Below are 14,712 nucleotides of genomic sequence, written 5' to 3' on the forward strand. Positions count from 1 at the left end.
CATATGATATCAGAAAGCTTGTCAACATATTTCAATACATTTTTTTAAATAAAAAAGCGTATTATTTATGCTGATGTAGGGGATTCTTGGAAAAAACTAAGAAAGTAGGAAAGGGATGAGGAAGGAAGAAAGGGTGGTAATACTTGGGTTACTTACCATTAATCTTCACCACTAAAATTCTGCCTTACCTGTCCCATTACTCGTAACCCTCTCCTCCACCCTACTACCTTCATCAGACTTTGCTCAGGGCTTGATATGAACAGGTAGAGTTCGGAGAGGGAGGGGGTTGATGGTAGGGTTATCTGTGAGGCTAATGGCAGAAAACAGTGGATGATTGGTGAGCACTATCCAGCAGATGGGTTCATCTACTCGAAACAATAGTATTGGGACGGGTATGGAAGAATCGGAGTAATGCACCTTACCAGAAAGTAAGCCGGTCATTCATCATCATAAAAATTCCTACCCAGCTCCACAAACCTTCTACAGCTATGCATATTTACAATCTATCTATTCATCTATTCATCCATAGATTCACCCACACATCCACTCAATCATCCATACACATTTTGAATTTACTCATCTACCTATCTATTTACCTTGCTCCACAGTCACGAACAAAACTGCACACCAGTAAGTAAAGTGAGTTTGCACAGCTGATTTCTTGTTGTAACTGTTTGTGAATGCTTGCACAGTTTCCATCCAAGCTGTACTGGTTGTGTGAGGGAAAGACGTTTTTACGGCTATTTCCCTTATATTCCTGTTCTGTATGAAACATAAACTTGCTCTGTTACTGTTTAGCAATACATGTAAAGGTTCTGCTGGAAATGTGTGCATCTCCTGGCCTGCTCATCTGTACTGTAAGTTGGAACCTTGCACTCCTGCTGCTATGATGCATCTATTCTGTGGCAGCAGACGCTTTCATTGCTGGTGAACACAAGGCACCTGTGCTTTAGAGAGGGATGCTTGCACTGCCACTGCTATGCTGTAGCTAGTCTACTCAGACACTTTAACGACGGCTACCTGTCCAGTGAGGTAAGGTGGGAGCTGGCACTGCCAATGCTGTGCTGTAGCCAGTCTTGGAGGTAGACGGTTTAAATGACAGCCAACTGTCAGATGAGAGAGGGAGGCTTGCACTGCTGGTGCTGTCTTGAAGTCTATCTGTGGAACAGACACCTTAAATACAGCTGCCTGTCCGGTGAGTGAGTGAGGACTGCACTAGTGACGCTGTGCTGTAGTATCCAGGGGGAGGGAGGCTTGCACTAGTGGCGCTGTGCTGTAGTATCCAGTGAGGGAGGGAGGCTTGCACTAGTGATGCTGTGCTGCAGTATCCCGTGAGGGAGGGAGGCGTGCACTAGTGACGCTGTGCTGTAGTATCCCCGATAGGAAGGGTAGCTTGCACTAGTGACGCTGTGCTGTGGTTTCGCATGAGGGAGGGAAGCTTGCACTAGTGACGCTGTGCTGTAGTATCGCATGAGGAAGGGAGGCTTGCACTAGTGACGCTGCGCTGTAGTATACCACGAGGGAGGGAAGCTTGCACTAGTGACGCTGTGCTATAGTATCCCGCGAGGGAGGGAGGCTTGCACTAGAGATGTTGTGCTGCAGTATCCCGTGAGGGAGGGAGGATTGCACCAGTGGCGCTGTGCTCTAGTATCCTGCGAGGTAGGGAGGCTAGCACTAGTGACGCTGTGCTGTCTTATCTCGTGAGGAAGGCAGACTAGTGACGCTGTGCTGCAGTACTCCATGAGGGAGGGAGGCTTGAACTAGTGACGCTGTGCTGTAGTATCCATGAGGAAGGGAGGCTTGCACTAGTGACACTGTCCTGTAGTTTCCCGTGAGGGAGGGAAGCTTGCACTAGTGGAGCTGTGCTGTAGTATCCCTTGAGGGAGGGAGGCTTGCACTAGTGACACTGTGCTGTAGTTTCCCGTGAGGGAGGTAGGCTTGCACTAGTGACGCTGTGTTGTAGTATCCCGTGAGGGAGGGAGGCTTGCACTAGTGACGCTGTGCTGTAGTATCCCGTGAGGGACGGAGGCTTGCACTAGTGACGCCATGCTGTAGTATTCCGTGACGGAGGGAGGCTTGCACTAGTGACGCTGTGCTGTAGTATACCGCGAGAGAGGGAAGCTTGCACTAGTGACGCTGTGCAATAGTATCCCGCGAGGGAGGGAGGCTTGCACTAGTGATGCTGTGCTGCAGTATCCCGTGAGGGAGGGAGGATTGCACCAGTGGCGTTGTGCTGTAGTATCCTGCGAGGTAGGGAGGCTAGCACTAGTGACGCTGTGTTGTCTTATCTCGTGAGGAAGGCAGACTAGTGACGCTGTGCTGCAGTACTCCTTGAGGGAGGGAGGCTTGAACTAGTGATGCTGTGCTGTAGTATCCCATGAGGGAGGGAGGCTTGCACTAGTGGAGCTGTGCTGTAGTATCCCTTGAGGGAGGGAGGCTTGCACTAGTGACGCTGTGCTGTAGTATCCTGTGAGGGAGGTAGGCTTGCACTAGTGACGCTGTGCTGTAGTATCCCGTGAGGGAGGGTGACTTGCACTAGTGACGCTGTGCTGTAGTATCCCGTGAGGGACGGAGGCTTGCACTAGTGACGCCATGCTGTAGTATTCCGTGACGGAGGGAGGCTTGCACTAGTGACGCTGTGCTGTAGTATACCGCGAGGGAGGGAAGCTTGCACTAGTAACGCTGTGCTATAGTATCCCGCGAGGGAGGGAGGCTTGCACTAGTGATGCTGTGCTGCAGTATCCCGTGAGGGAGGGAGGCTTGCACTAGTGGAGCTGTGCTGTAGTATCCCTTGAGGGCGGGAGGCTTGCACTAGTGACGCTGTGCTGTAGTATCCTGTGATGGAGGGAGGCTTGCACTAGTGATGCTGTGCTGTAGTATCCCGTGAGGGACGGAGGCTTGCACTAGTGACGCCATGCTGTAGTATTTCGTGACGGAGGGAGGCTTGCACTAGTGACGCTGTGCTGTAGTGCCCCAATAACATCACAACGACATCAAGTTTCTTGCAAGAACCGTCAGATAATTCATCAAGTTACCCTGACATAGGAAGGTCCAATAACCTGGGGAAGCAGCCGGACCTATTCTCCTGTGACAGAGTCAAAAGGCTCATTAACCATCTTAAAACCGAAGGCGCACCAGGGCCCAATGGTATCCCCAACGCAGTATTCAAATACAACGCTGAGTTTTGGGCTTTTCATCTTTCAGCCCTGTTTAATCAAGTTTTTTCTGGCAATCAGCAGCCCCCTTCGTGGTCATCCACCCAATTTTTAAGAAGGGAGACAGGAGATTACCACAGAACTATTGGCTTATATCTCTAATCGACGTGGAAGCCAAACTATACGCTTCTTGTATTTTGGAGGAGATTCAGGATTGGGCCGATACCAACAACCTAATTCCAAATTACCAGACGGGCTTCAGAAAAGGGACAGGGACCACAACTAATCTCACAGCTCTAGCACTCCTGATGGAAAGAGCCAAAATTAACAACAATCGGCTATATGGCTGCTTTATTGATATTAGAGCGGCTTTTGACCGCGTCAGCAGGGGGAGACTTAGGGCAAAACTTACCGAGTGGGGGCTGCCAAAAAATGTCCTCGACGCTCTCATGCTCCTCTATACAGACACTTGGGCGAGGGTCAAACAAGGACAGGGTTCAAGCCTCACATCTAAAATTCCAACCGAGGACGGATTAAAACAGGGCTGCGTCCTGGCTCCTTGTTTATTCAATCCATACCTGGCAGATCTAGGAAAAAGGCTCAGCCAAATTGTAAGCCACGCACCGAAGCTCGGTAACACTCCAATGCCAATTATTCAATTTGCTGACGACATTGTGCTCCTAAGCAGAACCCCAATTGGGTTGCAAAGGCTGATAAACGCTCTACATCTCTATCTGGACGAGGAACATTTGTAAATAAATAGAGAAAAAACAAAAGTAATACGTCTTATAGAGCGAAAGTCCATCAAATTTAATTGGTCATGTAATCATCTTGCCATAGGGGTACAGCCTTACTATCGGTACATGGGGGTTACCCTAGGCAAAGACAACTCAAAAAAAGGACACTCAGCAGTGCTAAAAGCTAAAGCCCAGACGTTAATTTATGGATACAGGCGTCTCCTACAAAAACTAGGTGGCCCAAATTACACCCATCTTCTTAAAGTAATGGCCGCTCAGATCTTACCAGCTTTGTCCTACGGTCTGGTTACCTGGTGTGGGGGGGAGGCCGGTATATTAAACTCTCTGCAAAATAAAATCTACAAAGTAGTTTTCAATTTACCGAAGTATGCCTCGCCGGCCCAGGTGCGACTTGAATTTGGCCTTCAGAATCAAATCTTCAGGTCCAAATCAAGGTTTGTCAAATTTTGCCACAAACTCCGTGCTGCCGATTTACACACCTTAAATAATCTCTGTTGGCAAGAAATCAATACTGACTATACCCGGTGCTGGGCCATCCATCTTCAAAGCTGTCTTTTGGATCTTGGATTGCTTGAAGCATGGAATACAAAATTTTACCAGGCTAGTTTTTGCAAAATTGCCAACCTAAATACAAAACAGAAGTCATTATTGGAAGACAAACAAACTTTGGCCCTTCGACGCCACGCCTGGACCGTTATTTCTTACTATTTACTCCAACAGCCACAGGCTTACTTGGCAACACACTTTAGCCAACACCTAAAAAAGGCTCTCATCGACCTCCGTATGGGCCTTCACGAGTCCAAGGATTTAAGACCTTCCTGGAAATTCCAAGACTACTGCCCAAAATACAGACTCTGTGGCTACCAAAAGGAATCTTTAATTCACTTATTTTGTATGTGCCCATTTCTTATAGTAGCTAGAAGACAGGTTTTAAGGGATATATTAAACAAAATGAACATAAGAACATGTCGCCAGGCCGTTATAATTTGGCTGGGAGGTTCATCGCCAATCCTGACTTGTAGGGGTCTTAAATTCATGATTGAGATTGGAAAGCAGTTACAGATCTGTGCATGATCTTTTAATATATTGTTTGAGGCCACTCCCACATGTCGTTGTCGATGGGACCTGACGTAGTTTTAACCCTCTTTTAACTTTGTTATTAATTCTTGTTTTACCAATTTAATGAAATTTGTTATGTGTATTTAGGTCAATTGCACTTCTGCTATTGTAAGGATTTTTATTAATTCAACAATAAAAAACATTCTGATTCTGATTCTGATTATCCCTTGAGGGAGGGAGGCTTGCACTAGTGACGCTGTGCTGTAGTATCCCTTGAGGGAGGGAGGCTTGCACTAGTGATGCTGTGCTGTAGTATCCCTTGAAGGAGGGAGGCTTGCAATAGGGACTCTGTGCTGTACTATCCTGTGAGGGAGGGAGGCTTGCACTAGTGACGCTGTGCTGTAGTATCTCGTGAGGGATGGAGAATTGCACTAGTGATGCTGTGCTCTAGTATCCTGCGAGGGAGGGAGGGAGGCTTGCACTAGTGACGCTGTGCTGTAGTATTCCGTGAGGGAGGGAGGCTTGAACTAGTGACGCTGTGCTGTAGTTTCGCAAGAGGGAGGGAGGCTAGAACTAGTGACGCTGTGCCGTAGCATCCTGTGAGGGAGGGAGGCTTGCACTAGTGACCCGTGACCGTCCTGATCCTTTCAGACGCGGTCGCTCCTCACACTGCTCTGCCTGACCGCCTGGTATCATAGCGCTATACCGCCAGACTGCAACCCGCTACCTTGCCTTGCTCCCACAAGCGCTTCTGCCAAATAGATTAATTCGATTGAGACCGCAGCGCTAGATTGCCTGATTGTAGACAAATTAATTGCTTTCTTAAACATATCATAGCGCTAGATTGCCAAAGTGCGCTTTTACAATTGTGCTGTGCTGCCTACTGTTTTCATCTGTGTCTGATTGTACCATTGCATTGCGTTGTTTCTGTTTGTGCCCCAGTCCTGTTCCGCTTTGGCTCGCTGCCATTTTGTTGTTGTTGTTGTGTTCTGTGTTGATCTCTGCCCCGCACCCACCTCCCAGCTGCTCCTCCCTCGCCCCTCCCCCCTCCACCACCCACATATGATAGATGATTTTGCACGCAGCGTTCACGCGCAGCGATCGCGCCCTATGCGCGCCGAAGGTGCGCCAAAGGTAAGCCCGTCTATGCCCGTCCGCGCCTGGACCGCGCCCAGCGCCAAACCCCCTGGCCCCCGCAAAACCCATCCCACCCGCATAACATACGACACCGCAACCCTCTCAGCCCTTAACCCAGGCCGACTCCCAACCTGCTACCGAGACGCACCAGGACACACCCATGGGCCTACCAATCCTGCAAGTTCTGCTGCATCAGGACCCACACCAAATCCACAAAGTCCAAACATAACTCCGACACTAACCACCTAAAGTGCATCCTGCTCAACACCCGCTCTGTCCACAGACACTCCATAGAACTCTGTAACCTACTGGACACCACATCGCCGGACGTCGCCTTCCTTACAGAAACATGGATGAACGCCTCATCAGCACCCGACATCGCCATAGCCATCCTGGACGCCTACAAGATCATCCGTAAAGATCGCACCAACCACACAGGAGGAGGCATCGCCATCGTCCATAAGAACACCATCCGCATCACGACCAGTTCCGACGATAACCTCGCTTCCGCCGAACACCTTCACTTCCAGATCCACACCGACCCCAAAACCACACTCAGAGGCACCCTCATCTACAGACCACCAAGACCCCGCACACAATTCAGCGAAGACATCACTGACTTCATCAGCCCACATGCCCTCCCCCCCCGAGAACTACATTCTACTGGGAGACCTCAACTTCCACCTGGAAAAGAAAAACGGCAGCAACACCACCACCCTCCTAGAGAACCTGGCCAATCTCGGACTCAAACAACTTGTTGACACCCCCACCCACCTTGCCAGACACACGCTCGACCCAATCCTCACCTCCAGCAAGCACATCTCCTTCGATCACACCACAGCTCTACATTGGACGGACCACAGCTGTGTTCCCTTCAACTACAATAAGACCACGACCCACAACCCCCCACAACCTATTCCTCGAAGAAACTGGAACAAAATCACCTCCGACCAGCTCCTCACATCGCTTCACCAAAACCCCCCTCCCAAATCATCGGACCCAAACCAAGCAGCCACCAACCTCACACAATGGATCACCCACAGCGGAGACGAACTAGCACCCTTGAAAAACCATTTAATCAAGCAAGGTAGCAAAAAAGCCCCCTGGTTCAACGATGACCTTCAGAAATCCAAGAATCTCTGCCGTACTCTCGAGAAAAAGTGGAGAAAAAACCCAACCACTGATAACTTAGCCATCTTCAAGAACGCCACCCGCAAACACCACCAACTGATCCGATCCACCAAGAAATCAGCATTCAAGGATCGACTTGACAACAATACCCAAAACAGCAAGGAACTATTCAACATCGTCAAAGAATTTACTAACCCCACCGCCGGCACCAACGACATCAGTCCCTCCCAAGACATCTGCGACTCCCTATCCTCATTCTTCCACAACAAAATCGCCGAAATACATAACAGCTTTGAAAACCAGTCCGGAGACCAACCCACTCCACCCTCCCCCAAACCCAAACCGCTCTCCAACAATCTTTGCGACTGGAACCCAATCACCACCGAAGACACCATCCGCCTGATGAACTCCATCCACTCAGGATCGCCAACCGACCCATGTCCCCACTACATTTTCAACAAAGCAGACTCCATCATCGCTCCCCACCTCCGAGATGTCATCAACTCGTCCTTCAACTCCGCTACCTTCCCGGAAAACTGGAAACATGCCGAACTCAGCGCCCTACTGAAGAAACCCACAGCAGACCCCACGGAACTTAAGAACTACCGCCCCATCTCGCTCCTCCCATTCCCCGCCAAAGTCATCGAGAAAGCCGTCAACAGTCAGCTCGCAGCCTTCCTTGAATCCAACAAATCCCTTGACCCTTCACAGTCCGGCTTCCGAGCCAAACACAGCACTGAAACCGCCCTCATCGCAGCAACCGACGACATCCGAACACTACTGGGCAACGGAGAAACAGTTGCCCTCATCCTACTCGACCTCTCCGCAGCCTTCGACACAGTCTGTCATAGCACCCTCATACAACGCCTCAGCAACGTCAGAATACAAGGAAAAGCATTGGACTGGATCATCTCGTTCCTTGCCGGAAGAACCCAGAGAGTCCGCCTCCCGCCTTTTAAATCAGAGGCCACCAAAGTCATCTGCGGCGTACCATAAGGATCATCACTCAGTCCCACCCTCTTCGATGTATACATGAGTCCCCTTGCATCCATCGCGCGCCAACACAACCTCAACATCATCTCCTACGCAGACGGCACCCAGCTGATCCTCTCCCTCACCAAAGACCCAAACACCGCCAAAACCAATTTACACGAAGGAATGAAAGAAGTAGCCGAGTGGATGAAGAACAGTCGCCTAAAACTAAACTCGGACAAAACGGTAGTCCTCATCTTAGGATCTTCCCCTTCTGCCTGGGACGACTCTTGGTGGCCACCAGCCCTGGGAACCGCACCCAGTCCCACGGACCACGCACGTAACCTGGGCTTCATCCTGGACTCCTCCCTCTCGATGACCAGACAAGTCAACGCCGTCTCATCATCATGCTTCAACATCCTAAGCATGCTCAAAAAAATATTCAGTTGAATCCCCACCGAAACAAGAAAAACGGTCACCCACGCACTGGTCACAAGCCGTCTGGATTACGGAAACACCCTCTACGCCGGAACCACAACCAAATTACAGAAAAAACTCCAACGCATCCAAAACGCCTCAGCCAGACTCATTTTGGACATCCCTCGACAAGCTCACATCTCCGACCACCTGAAAGACCTCCATTGGCTCCCTGTCAACAAGAGAATAACTTTCCGTCTCCTTACCCACGCACACAAAGCCCTCTACGACCTAGGACCCAAATGCCTCAACACGCGACTTTCCTTCTACACACCCTCCCGCCAACTACGATCATCCAAACAAGCCCTCGCCGCAATTCTGCGCATCCACAGATCCACCATGGGGGGTAGATCCTTCTCCTACTTAGCGGCCAAAACCTGGAATTCCCTCCCCACCCACCTCCGCCTTACACAGAACCACCTCTCCTTCAGAAAGCAACTAAAAACTTGGATATTCGATAAGTAAAGCACCTCCCTCCCTCAAGCGCCTTGAGACCCTCCGGGTGAATAGTGCGCTATACAAATTGCAGAACTTGAACTTGAACTTGAACTGTGCTGTAGTATCCCGTGAGGGAGAGAGGCTTGCAGTAGTGACTCTGTGCTGTAGTATTCTGTGAGGGAGGGAGGTTTGCACTAGTGACACTGTCCTGTAGTATCCCGGAAGGAGGGAGGCTTGCACTAGTGATGCTGTGCTGTAGTATCCCGTGAGGGAGGGAGGCTTGCACTACTAATGCTGTGCTGTAGTATCACGTGATGGATGGAGGCTTTCACTACCGATGCTGTGCTGTAGTATCCCGTGAGGAAGGGAAGCTTGCACTACCGATGCTGTGCTGTAGTATCCCGTGAGGGAGAGAGGCTTGCAGTAGTGACTCTTTGCTGTAGTATCCCGTGAGGGAGGGAGGCTTGCACTAGTGACGCTGTGCTGTACTATCCCATGAGGGATGGAGGCTTGCAATAGTGACGCTGTGCTGTAGTATCTCGTGAGGGAGGGAGGATTGCACTAGTGACGCTGTGCTGTAGTATCCCGTGATGTATGGAGGCTTTCACTACCGATGCTGTGCTGTAGTATCCCGTGAGGGAGGGAAGCTTGCACTACCGATGCTGTGCTGTAGTATCCCGTGAGGGAGAGAGGCTTGCAGTAGTGACTCTGTGCTGTAGTATTCTGTGACGGAGGGAGGCTTGCACTAGTGATGCTGTGCTGTAGTATCCCGTGAGGGAGGGAGGCTTGCACTAGTGATGCTGTGCTGTAGTATCCCATGATGGAGGGAGGCTTGCACTAGTGATGCTGTGCTGTGTTATCCCGTGAGGGAGGGAGGCTTGCACGAGTGACGCCGTGCTGTAGTATTCCGTGACGGAGGGAGGCTTGCACTAGTGATGCTGTGCTGTAGTATTCCGTGACGGAGGGAGGCTTGCACGAGTGACGCCGTGTTGTAGTATTCCGTGACGGAGGGAGGCTTGCACGAGTGACGCCGTGCTGTAGTATTCCGTGACGGAGGGAGGCTTGCACGAGTGACGCCGTGCTGTAGTATTCCGTGACGGAGGGAGGCTTGCACGAGTGACGCCGTGCTGTAGTATTCCGTGACGGAGGGAGGCTTGCACGAGTGATGCCGTGCTGTAGTATTACGTGACGGAGGGAGGCTTGCACTAGTGACGCTGTGCTGTAGTATACCATGATGGAGGGAGGCTTGCACGAGTGACGCCGTGCTGTAGTATTCCGTGACGGAGGGAGGCTTGCACTAGTGACGCCGTGCTGTAGTATTCCGTGACGGAGGGAGGCTTGCACTAGTGATGCTGTGCTGTGTTATCCCGTGAGGGAGGGAGGCTTGCACTAGTGACGCCGTGCTGTGTTATCCCGTGAAGGAGGGAGGCTTGCACTAGTGACGCCGTGCGGTAGTATTCCGTGAAGGAGGGAGGCTTGCACTAGTGATGCCCGTCCTCTACCTTACTCTATCATGGTCAGAGTATGTCCAGTTGCTGCTGTCCTGCTCTTGTCTCAGGAAGGGGTTGAGTTGTACACTGGTTGTGGTGCTTTGCCTGTCCAGTGAGGGACGTCCTCTTCCACTGATTACTCTCCTGTGGTACCTCTTCTCTCTTTCTGAATCTCGAGAAACCATGTTCACGGTACAGCTGCTAGTGCTCGTTGCACAAGAAAAGCGTTTTAGCTGCAACAAGTCCGTGTAGGCCGAGGTGAAAGACCTCTGAGGTTGACAGATCACGGGTCGTGTTCTTAGAACGCGCTGTAGCGGGCACGAGGCACATTTAGTGAAATGCGCGGACACTTATTCATCATTTCAGGCCACCTAATCACGTTGTTTGGCTCCAGTGTGCCTTTCACTACCAGTTACCGGCGTTATCGGTTTATGGCCGCTATCTCGTGTATTGCTGATAGCCAGTGAGCAATATACAGGCTGTGACAGGACCCGCAGCACCACAGAGGCGAAGATTATCGAGTCAGCAATTAATACCTGGTTAATAGCCGGGGCCAATCAATACTGCAAGTAATTAAGTGTCAATATGAACATGTATCATCTCAGACAGCCTGGCTCCACCCAGACGAGCTGCACTGCCAGAGAGCGAGGTTACTCTGGCCTCCGCCATGACAGACATCGGCCTGCAGTATCTGTCACCAGGAGGCCTTTACAGGCATCTAAAACAGAATGAGCCATCACGCTGTGACCAATGTCGCTGGCTTTTATCTCACTGATAGCGAGATTGCTTCAGAAAACAAGCCCAAGACAGTAGCCATCATCTTCACATTCCGCAGATTTCTACCGGTAGGCAAAGATGTGCAGGGTAAAGAGCTCCTGCACACCACGGAGAGGCATGCAGGCATAGATGCCACATCCATTCCATATGCACATTGCACATGCAGAGGGTGTCATCTCACGGATACCCGTGAAAGACGCATTTCATCCAATGGGAGGGACTAGATCAGTCTATCACCAGTCTAGATGTCTTCCCTCTCATTTGAAACCAGAGCACATTTTTAGATGGACTCTGTAGGAGCAGCATCCAACATCTCTGAGTTAGAGACTTGCCTAGTGTTTATTGAACAGTCAGTTCATGAATTGCAATCAGGGCCCACAACAGATTCAAAATTGGCTGCATGACAGAATGTACTTTTTTCACAAATCAACTGCAGTTTTCTCTAAAACCATGTTAGAAGAATCCAATATTTCACATACATTTTTCAAAAAACATTCCCCAGTTAAAACAAAGTACATCAAACTAAGCAAACCTCACATACATATATAATGGTGAAGATGTGTGATATGTTCTCATATTGCCATTTAATAATTATTGTGACATTTACAAACGACTCGGACTTTGCTACATGCAAAACCACCCAAAACTGGATTTCCTGATCAGGGGAAGTAAAGTAAACCCTAATTTACCCCCTTTACATGTCAATAAATCAGGTATTACATATAGAGTGAGGCTTGTCACCCGAGAGGGTATTCTGGCACTTGCTGCGGGTATCATTCCAGGAGCCTGGTCTTCAGCCTTTTCCTGCAGTGTGGTGGTGGAGGTGGCATCCAGACTTTAACGGCAAAATGGGAGAAGTAGCGTCCTCCGGAATGGCTTATCAGCGTTATATGTGCGAGGGCGAGGTGTGCGGAGCGAAGGTTCCTGGGAGGTCTGTAGAAATGCAGGCGGGTCATTGGTCATGGAAGGGTTTGTAGGCATGGGTCAGGAGCTTGAACTGTTACTCTTCTGAATCGGGAGCCATAGGAGGTCCTTCAGGTGCTGAGTAATGTGGGTCCTCTTGGGCAGGTTGAGAATGAGTCTGACGGCTGTGTTCTGAATTGTTTGTACCATCTGCATGTGTTCGGTGGTAGTGCCTGCATAGAGTGCGTTACTGTAGTCCAGTCTGCTGGTGATGAGGGCCGACATCACATTCTCACTGGTGCAGATGGAAAGCCACATGGAGACTTTGAGGCATGTGTGAACTGAGGAAGCAGGCCGAGGAGACAGCGTTGAACGGACATATCATGGAGAGTTTGCTGATGAGGATGATACTGAGGTTGCGGGCATGATCTTTCAGCGACGGTGTGGGTCCGAGTTCCGATGGCCACCAGAAGTTGTTCCAGAGGATGGTGTGTCTGCCCAAGATCAGAACTACAGTTTTGTCTGTGTTGAGCTTGAGACAGTTGTCTTTCATCCAGGCAGATACATTCCTCATGCAGTCCTGGTAGTTGGTCTTAGTCAAGGTGGGGTCTGCTGAGAGCGTGAGAATGAGCTGCATCTCATCGACGTAGGAGTTCTTGTTGATGTCATGTGATATGGCAATGTCTGCGAGAGGTGTCATGTATACGTTGAAGAGGGTTGGGATGAGGGATTAGTCTTGGGGGACACTGCAGATGGTGCGCTTGCCTTGCAAGGTGAAGAGAGGGATGCGTACTCTCTGTGTGTGCCTTTGATAAAGGATGCCATCCATCTGTGCGTGATGTCTGATTCAAATCTACTGTAGTCGATTAATGAGTGTGTGGGTGGAGTCAGTGTAGTAGGCTGAGAAGAGGTCGAGTAGGCTCAGTGCGGCAGATTTTCCTCGGTGTAGTAGGGTGCGCATGTCGTCCATGGCGGTGATCAGAGCTGTCTCAGTGCTGTGATTGGCTCTGAAGCCTGACTGTGATGGGGCTAGTTGGTGTTTGGTGAGTTGGAGGTTGGTGGCCTTTGAACTTTGGCCAGGAACGGGAGCAGTGCATTGGATGGTAGTTCGGGAGCTCACTATTTCCATCTAAATGTATTAAATTTCATTCCTTTTAGTATCCAGACCTAACAACTGATATTATGCCCTGATGATGACCTCCTAAAATTAATTGTACCTCCTATAACTACCTGAGGTCGAAATGAGTTGGCAGAAACTTGAGGCACGAAAGTGAGCATTTTAAACATTACTTTGACATTTCAATAAAAATTATTAAATGAGCTATATAAAGTTTTTGAATTGAATAAGTGGAAATGATAGCAAAAACACGTTTTTTCATCCTCATATTTTAATAGGCAAATACACTGAGGGGCATATTCTCAAGGACGTATCAGCTAACGATATGCAGAGTAGGCGTCCCTGTGCAAACACACACGAAAACACCACTTTGCGATATTCTCAAGGACCAGCAGGATCTGCGATGCGATCCAAAAACAGGCGATAAGGCGCGTTATCAGCAGGGATTTAACACCTGCATTTTACTGGTGTTAAGCAGGACTACAACCTGCAATGTGAAAGGGAGCCCAGCTCTGAGCCACATCTGAAGACCAAAATATGCTACTGAACATGCAGCTCGGAGACCCAAGAGGGCCACAACACCCACCACCACCACCCCCAGGCCCACTCCGGATCCCCCCTCACACTACCACCCTGTTCGTTACTCACCCTGTTGCTGTTGGCTCAGGTCATGTTGTGCAGTGTCCGGTCCCCCAACTCCTGCCACCGTCTCACAATGATGTTCCGAGGCTGGTTCTCAGTGGGGCTTGTGGAGTACTGGTTGCCCTCTGTACTTGCTCCGGCAACCTCCATGGTGCTTTGCAGTTGTTTGTGTTTTGTTTGTGCTTTTTGTTGCCCCTTTTATAGAGATTTTTTCCACCTGACTTGTGGGACTTGCAGGCCTAACACTGCTTATCACAGAATTTTCTATTGCAGTTGGGCCCATCGCAACTTTTTTCACGTTAGGGTTTATAATTTTATTGCCGTCCCGGTAATTTTAATGCGAACATTTCATGCGTTATCGGGAAACTATCGCTTGTTACCGCCGTGTTCAGAATACAACATTAACACATAGTTATTTTCCTACGATAGACGGCAAAATGAAAACTTGCGTTAACCTTCTTTGGCGATGATTATTGCACGTTCTTGTGAATATCCCCCCTTATTTGGATTGGTTGCATATAGCTCATACATATCAAAGCTTTTCTTGGATCCTTGATGATGTCTTCATTTTATTTTGTGATACTTTTTGTACATTGTTGTAGCTATCTGTGTCCTTGGAAAGATAAGATTGTCCAGGAGCTAGTTAATGTGATTGT

This window comes from Lissotriton vulgaris, chromosome 2_2 (assembly GCF_964263255.1).
Source record: "Lissotriton vulgaris chromosome 2_2, aLisVul1.2, whole genome shotgun sequence".
Lineage (NCBI taxonomy): Eukaryota > Metazoa > Chordata > Amphibia > Caudata > Salamandridae > Lissotriton > Lissotriton vulgaris.